This window comes from Pelecanus crispus, chromosome 1, assembly GCF_030463565.1.
Source record: "Pelecanus crispus isolate bPelCri1 chromosome 1, bPelCri1.pri, whole genome shotgun sequence".
NCBI classification, from domain to species: Eukaryota; Metazoa; Chordata; class Aves; order Pelecaniformes; family Pelecanidae; genus Pelecanus; species Pelecanus crispus.
Window position 1 is genome coordinate 57,656,572 of NC_134643.1, and position 6,000 is coordinate 57,662,571.

Here is a 6,000-nt window from a genome sequence, read left to right on the forward strand (position 1 = left end):
CTGCCCAAGTAACGAGTGGATGAAGCGTTTCTCCATGAACACTGCATACATTAGGCTAAAACTATTGCCCTACTTTATTTTGACTCTAAAATTGCAGAATAAGTGAAGAAAGCATCTTTTTATTATACCATTGAGTATTTTAATTAAAAGGGGACTTGTGGCTTGTGCCATTAGTGAGAGCACATTCATACTGATTTGCAAAAAATAACTTACTTTCTCACAGAACAGAAGTTTCTTTCCGGCCCTATATGCAAAAGCTCATATAGAGCTTGTAGTCCTGCTATATCCAACTAATACAGCAGCAGTCACATGGAGAATGGTCCTTTGAGTAAAGGAGCGGCCAGATCAGTTGGGAGAAATTTTTTCCATAATTTGAATGCATCGTTAATACTTAACATTTCAAATACTCATTAGAGTATGACAGAGAACATCAGTCACTTCCATCAAGACTGGAATTCATAGGAGCAAAAGTCCTATCCCAACAACTAAAACATTGCTGGGATAACACTGGTAACACTTGTTCCTGTTTCCACAGGCTCAGCAATGCTTCAGCTGGCCTTTTTTATGAAGGTCAGCTGAGTGTATGATATGCAATGCAGACTGTACAGAAATCATACTTCCAGTCAGAGACTGGAACATGCCACTTAACTTCAAGACCACTTTAATCTCAACAACTGACTTAGGAGTTTTTATACCTGGGAGCAGTGAAAAGGATACTTTAAAACTTTTATACAATAAGCGGTTGTAAAATTAATTACAATTCATATTGTAAATCAGTTCATCAGTATTCTAAATCAGTTCATCTCCTACTTAAAATCTTATTCTTTGTGTGTGTTTCTTGAATAAAAAAGCTAGAAATAAGGAACCAACTTCCATTTTGCCCAGATCTTTATAATCCAAAAATGTTTTTACTCTTCTAATTTATGTAACAGTTTTGTATTGGGTGTGCGTGGCAAGGTTTTGGTAGCAGGGGGCTACAGGGGTGGCTTCTGTGAGAAGCTGCTAGAAGCTTCCCATATGTCCGATAGAGCCGATGCCAGCCGGCTCCAAGACGGACCCGCCGCCAGCCAAGGCCAAGCCCATCAGCAACAGTGGTAGTGCCTCTGTGATAAGATATTTAAGAAGGAGGAAAAAAAGCCCTGCACAACACCAGCAGCAGTCAGAAGAGAGGAGTGAGGATATGTGGGAGCAACAACTCTGCAGACACCAAGGTCGGTGAAGAAGGAGGGCAGGAGGTGCTCCAGGCACCGGAGCAGAGATTCCCCTGCAGCCCGTGGTGAAGCCCATGGTGAGGCAGGCTGTGCCCCTGCAGCCCATGGAGGTCCACGGTGGAGCAGATACCCACCTGCAGCCCGTGGAGGAGCCCACGCTGGAGCAGGTTTGCTGGCAGGACTTGTGACCCCATGGGGGATCCACACGGGAGCAGTCTGTTCCTGAAGGACTGCGCCCCGTGGAAGGGACCCACGCTGGAGCAATTCATGAAGAACTGCAGCCTGTAGGAAGGACTCACATTGGAGAAGTTTGTGGAGGACTGTCTCCCATGGGAGGGACCCCACACTGGAGCAGGGGGAGAGTGTGAGGAGTCCTCCCCCTGAGGAGGAAGGAGCAGCAGAGACGACGTGTGATGAACTGACTGCAACCCCCATGCCCCGTCCCCCTGTGCTGCTGGAGGGGAGGAGGTAGAGAAAATCAGGAGTGAAGTTGAGCCTGGGAACAAGGGAGGGCAGGGGGAAGGTGTTTTAAGATTTGGTTTTCTTTCTCATTACCCTACTCTGGTTTGATTGGCAATAAATTAAACTGATTTTCCCCAAGCTGAGTCTGTTTTGCCCGTGATGGTAATTGCTGAGACATCTCCCTGTCCTTATCTCGACCCACAAACCTTTTGTTATATTTTCTCTCCCCATGTCCAGCTGAGGAGGGAAGTGATTAGAACAGTTTTGGTGGGCACCTGGTGTCCAGTCAGGGTCAACCCACCACAAATTTCAGAGCTGGGGAAAGAGGATACGACATCTGCAACAAGCATAAATTTCAAGAGCGCTTCTATTTGCCATGTGGCAGTTAAATAATGTTCTTTTGAAGAAGCGATACACCTAATGAAGGAGATAATGCAAACAAAACCAACAGTTCCTTGACACTGGTGACCTCTAAAAACTTCCTGAAACAGATTAAATATTATCATCAGTCCAGCCACCTCCAGATAAAATGAAATAATGCTTTGTGGCACAAGCAGGCTACAAGAGACTGAATGGAAGAGCCTAAGGAGAGCAAAATACAAAACGGAGCAAGGCACACCGAGAGCAAAATAACGATATGACTGACTTGAAAAGATAGAGGAAATAATTAATTCAAAATGAGCAATAGAGACTTGCCCAACACTGTACGCTCAGTTCGCAATTGCTGTGCCGTATGGTCACTTTTCTTGGATTAATTACTGAAAAGAGGAAAGTAGGTGTGTATCTACTTCCCCCTATTTGAATTGAAAAGGAAGCATGCAGAAAAGCACTCAGTGCTGTGTACAGCTGGGCGTGCACAGGCTCACACCCCTTTTCCTCCAGGTGTGGAGTAAAGCTGTCACAGAGACATCCTCCTGGTCAGTGCTTGGGTTTGAGAATGGCTGCCCGGGTCAGTCTCCTCCAGGACTTCTCCAAATTATTTTCAGGGCAAATCCAGATTATGGACCCTGTAAAAGTTCACCCCTCCTTTTAACTACATTCAGCAGCATTCAAATCTTCCAGCGTGCAACCTGGAGCAAGCTTTCCAATGGAAACGTTGTTCTGAAGACATCAGGTGACAGGATGGAAACATCTCCTGCCACAGTATGTTACCTGTTAGATATTTCATAGCTGGATCCATACAAGTTTACCAAGTGGGATGGAAAAAGGTTGGAGGTCCATGAAATTTGTATCGTGCGTTAGATTGCAAATGTGAAGCAAGAACAACAGACAGACATTGCGGATTTCAAGGGAAGGCTTTTGCTGTTGAGGAGGTTAAAGTGATCAAATGTAACAGAACACCGTTTCAAGGATAGGCCTTTTCTGCAACACCAGATCCTGAGTCCAGAATGTAACCTAACAGGCAACATCAATTCGCAGGCTTACTCAGTTCTCTCTTTTGCACTCACTCCTCAGGATTTGGATTTTTTTCTTTCACTTTGCATTGGCATGAGTCGTCTGAGATCTGCAAAGCCAGGTGATTCAGGGAATAAATGGGAGACTTAGATAACATCTGGACTATGCTCATGTCCTGCACAATTGCTTTTTATATGGGAACAAACATGATGGCAAAAAGAGGGACAAGCCCCAATGTAGTATGGATCCAGGTCCAGAGAGGCCACTTTGCAGCCCTTTTTGCAACTTTACATTTAATTTTTTAAACACACAAAGATTATGTTAAGTACTAGGGAAAAAATAATAAAAAGGAGATGGCACTGTTTACTGGAAGACTTGATTTTCTTTTGTGTGTGTGTGTACGTGCCCAAGATCTTTTCTACCGGAAGACAGCCATGCAACACGTATGTCTCTTCATTGCTTATTTTCTTCCTTTCCTCTCTGGTTCTTTGTCCTTCTGGCTTTGCTTTCCTTGCTAAACTGTGAATGGCCCCGTTGTGCAGCTCTGGGGACTCTGAGAAATGCAACTGAAGGAGGACGTGAAGTTCAGAGTTGTAGGCATTTTATAGAAGTACAGTCACAGTTCCACTGGCAAGGCTAAACTGAACCCAGAGCAGGTATCCAAGCTCTTAATTAAACATATAATGTTGCTCCTTATCCTCCCTATAATGCCTGTTGGGAGGGGTGAGGAGCGGGCAAAAAAAGGAAAAGGTGCATAGATTTTTAATGATGGGGTGGTTAACAGCTGGAGCAAATGACTGAAAGAAACAATTCTCCATCTCATCCGTCTTCCTCCCCCAGCCTTCAGATCAAGGCTTGATGCCTTACTGAGGGATCTGCTGCTGTCACACACGAGCTACCAGGCTCAGCACTAAATTGAGGAGGTAAAATGCAATGGCTGTAATAGGAAGGCGCTCAAACTACTTGATCAAAGGGTGTCTCCTACCCTTTCATTCAGCGACTCTATTAACCAAAGATAGGCAATATTCTAGAAGATTTTCAACTCGGTCCTCTATTAGCTTGTGACTCATTAAAAATGGAGTTCTTAAGAAATGTAGCATTTGATGCATTTCTTGCTTTAAATGAGCTTAGAGAAACAGCTTATGGGCCTTCTAATTTATTATTAATATTCACTAACATTTCAGAGAGAATTGCACACTGGAGGAAAATAGCTCTCATATCTAATTGCTGAGATTAATTTGCAGTTATCAGTATATTAGGAATTTAGGTTTACACTACAATCCTTTTCATTAATTGCTACACTTGTTCTATTTTATTTCTCTAAGAAACTAAGTTAGAATGATACATTTGGGTTCAAAACTCACATAGCTTACAGTTTTGAATTTCAAGAGTAATAATCACATCTTTCAGATAGCACATTCTCACCTTTTTTGGAAAGGCACTCCTCAGGTGAGAATCACAGAATGCTGCCTCCTCAAAAGCCTCATACTGCAGGGAAATTACATTATAAAATTGAAAAAAACCCTGAAGATGGAGGCAGTGTTAAGGCTAGATGGCAGTGATTTATAGTAAAATATATTACAGAGCTATTGCAATTATTCAAACCCCAAGAATTATAAACCCTGGAAATTCTAAGGTAAAATTAAATTTAACAAGAAATCCACATAAAGCATAAAGAAACGAAGAGTCAAATATCTAAACAATCTTAATTATGCTTGGAGAAAATCTCTTCTGAATCTCTAACTAGCTAGAAGTCACAATATTTGTTTGCATAATATGTGTGTGTTTCTATATATATACTAATACACACAAGCTTCTGAAGATGAATCACATATTTCCACTTTATACTGCATAACTGAAAGTTCATTAGAAACCTCTCTCTGTTCTGCCGGGAAGGCCAAAAAATACAGCGCGCCTTTAAAAATCTCTTAATCATATCCAAGTCCACAAATGTAGAACTATCTCGGTACGAACTGTGTGTTTTTGCCTGGTTACAGTCACCACAGTAACACCCATGTAGCTGTTCAAAAGCTCATCTCCTGGAAAGAAGAACAGGGTAAAGCATAAGTTAGAAAGCAATATACATACCAGATATCTGCAATGCATCACAGGAACCTCAGCGGTACCTTATGGAACCTGCCAACAAGCAACAGGTCAGTGCGACAAGCTCACCGGAGGCTGCGGCTCTTTTGGCTGCAGACTGGTACCTCTACAAGTCTGGGGGGGGGAACAGTTAGAAGGACGGTCGGAGATTTAAGGCCTCCGTGACAGGGACAGCTGCACGGGGACGCGAGGGCTGGAGATTCCTGAGCCGTCAGTAGAGCCGCGTCTCGCTGCCCCTGAAAATGAGGAGACACGTGCAACTGGGCTGAGGGAGCACACGCACGGCATGCAAGGAGCCAGCCAGACCAGCTCCAAGGCACTTTCGATCCCATGATGGGAATTCTCCCAGTCCCTGACACCGTACCAAACCTTGTCTCTCCAGGGGGCAACGTTAAAAATGTTAAGCAGTTACTAGATCAAAACAGGATCCTGATGGCACGCTCGGACAACAGCACAGAAATGCCGATGCAAATGACAAACCTCACCCAGGCCACTAAACAGAAATGACTGGTCTGCCAAAAGAAGGCAAGAAACGGTGTTCGCAGGCAGTATCAGTTGCCTGGTTTTGTAGCCTGGTAAGAGACCTACACTGAGAAAGCTTCTGTACACCCCTTCTGTACCATTAACAGCTGCACTTTCTCTGAATGACTACAATGCCGGCTAACGTGTCCATAACCGAGATGCAATACTATTAATTACAGAGGCATTGCTTGTAGCTCCCATAGGCAAAACGGATGTCATATGTTGCACTCTGTGTGCACATTAGACTGGAAAAACAAAGTATATTATCCCCAAACTTGAAGCACTACCTCTCTGAGTAAAAGATACA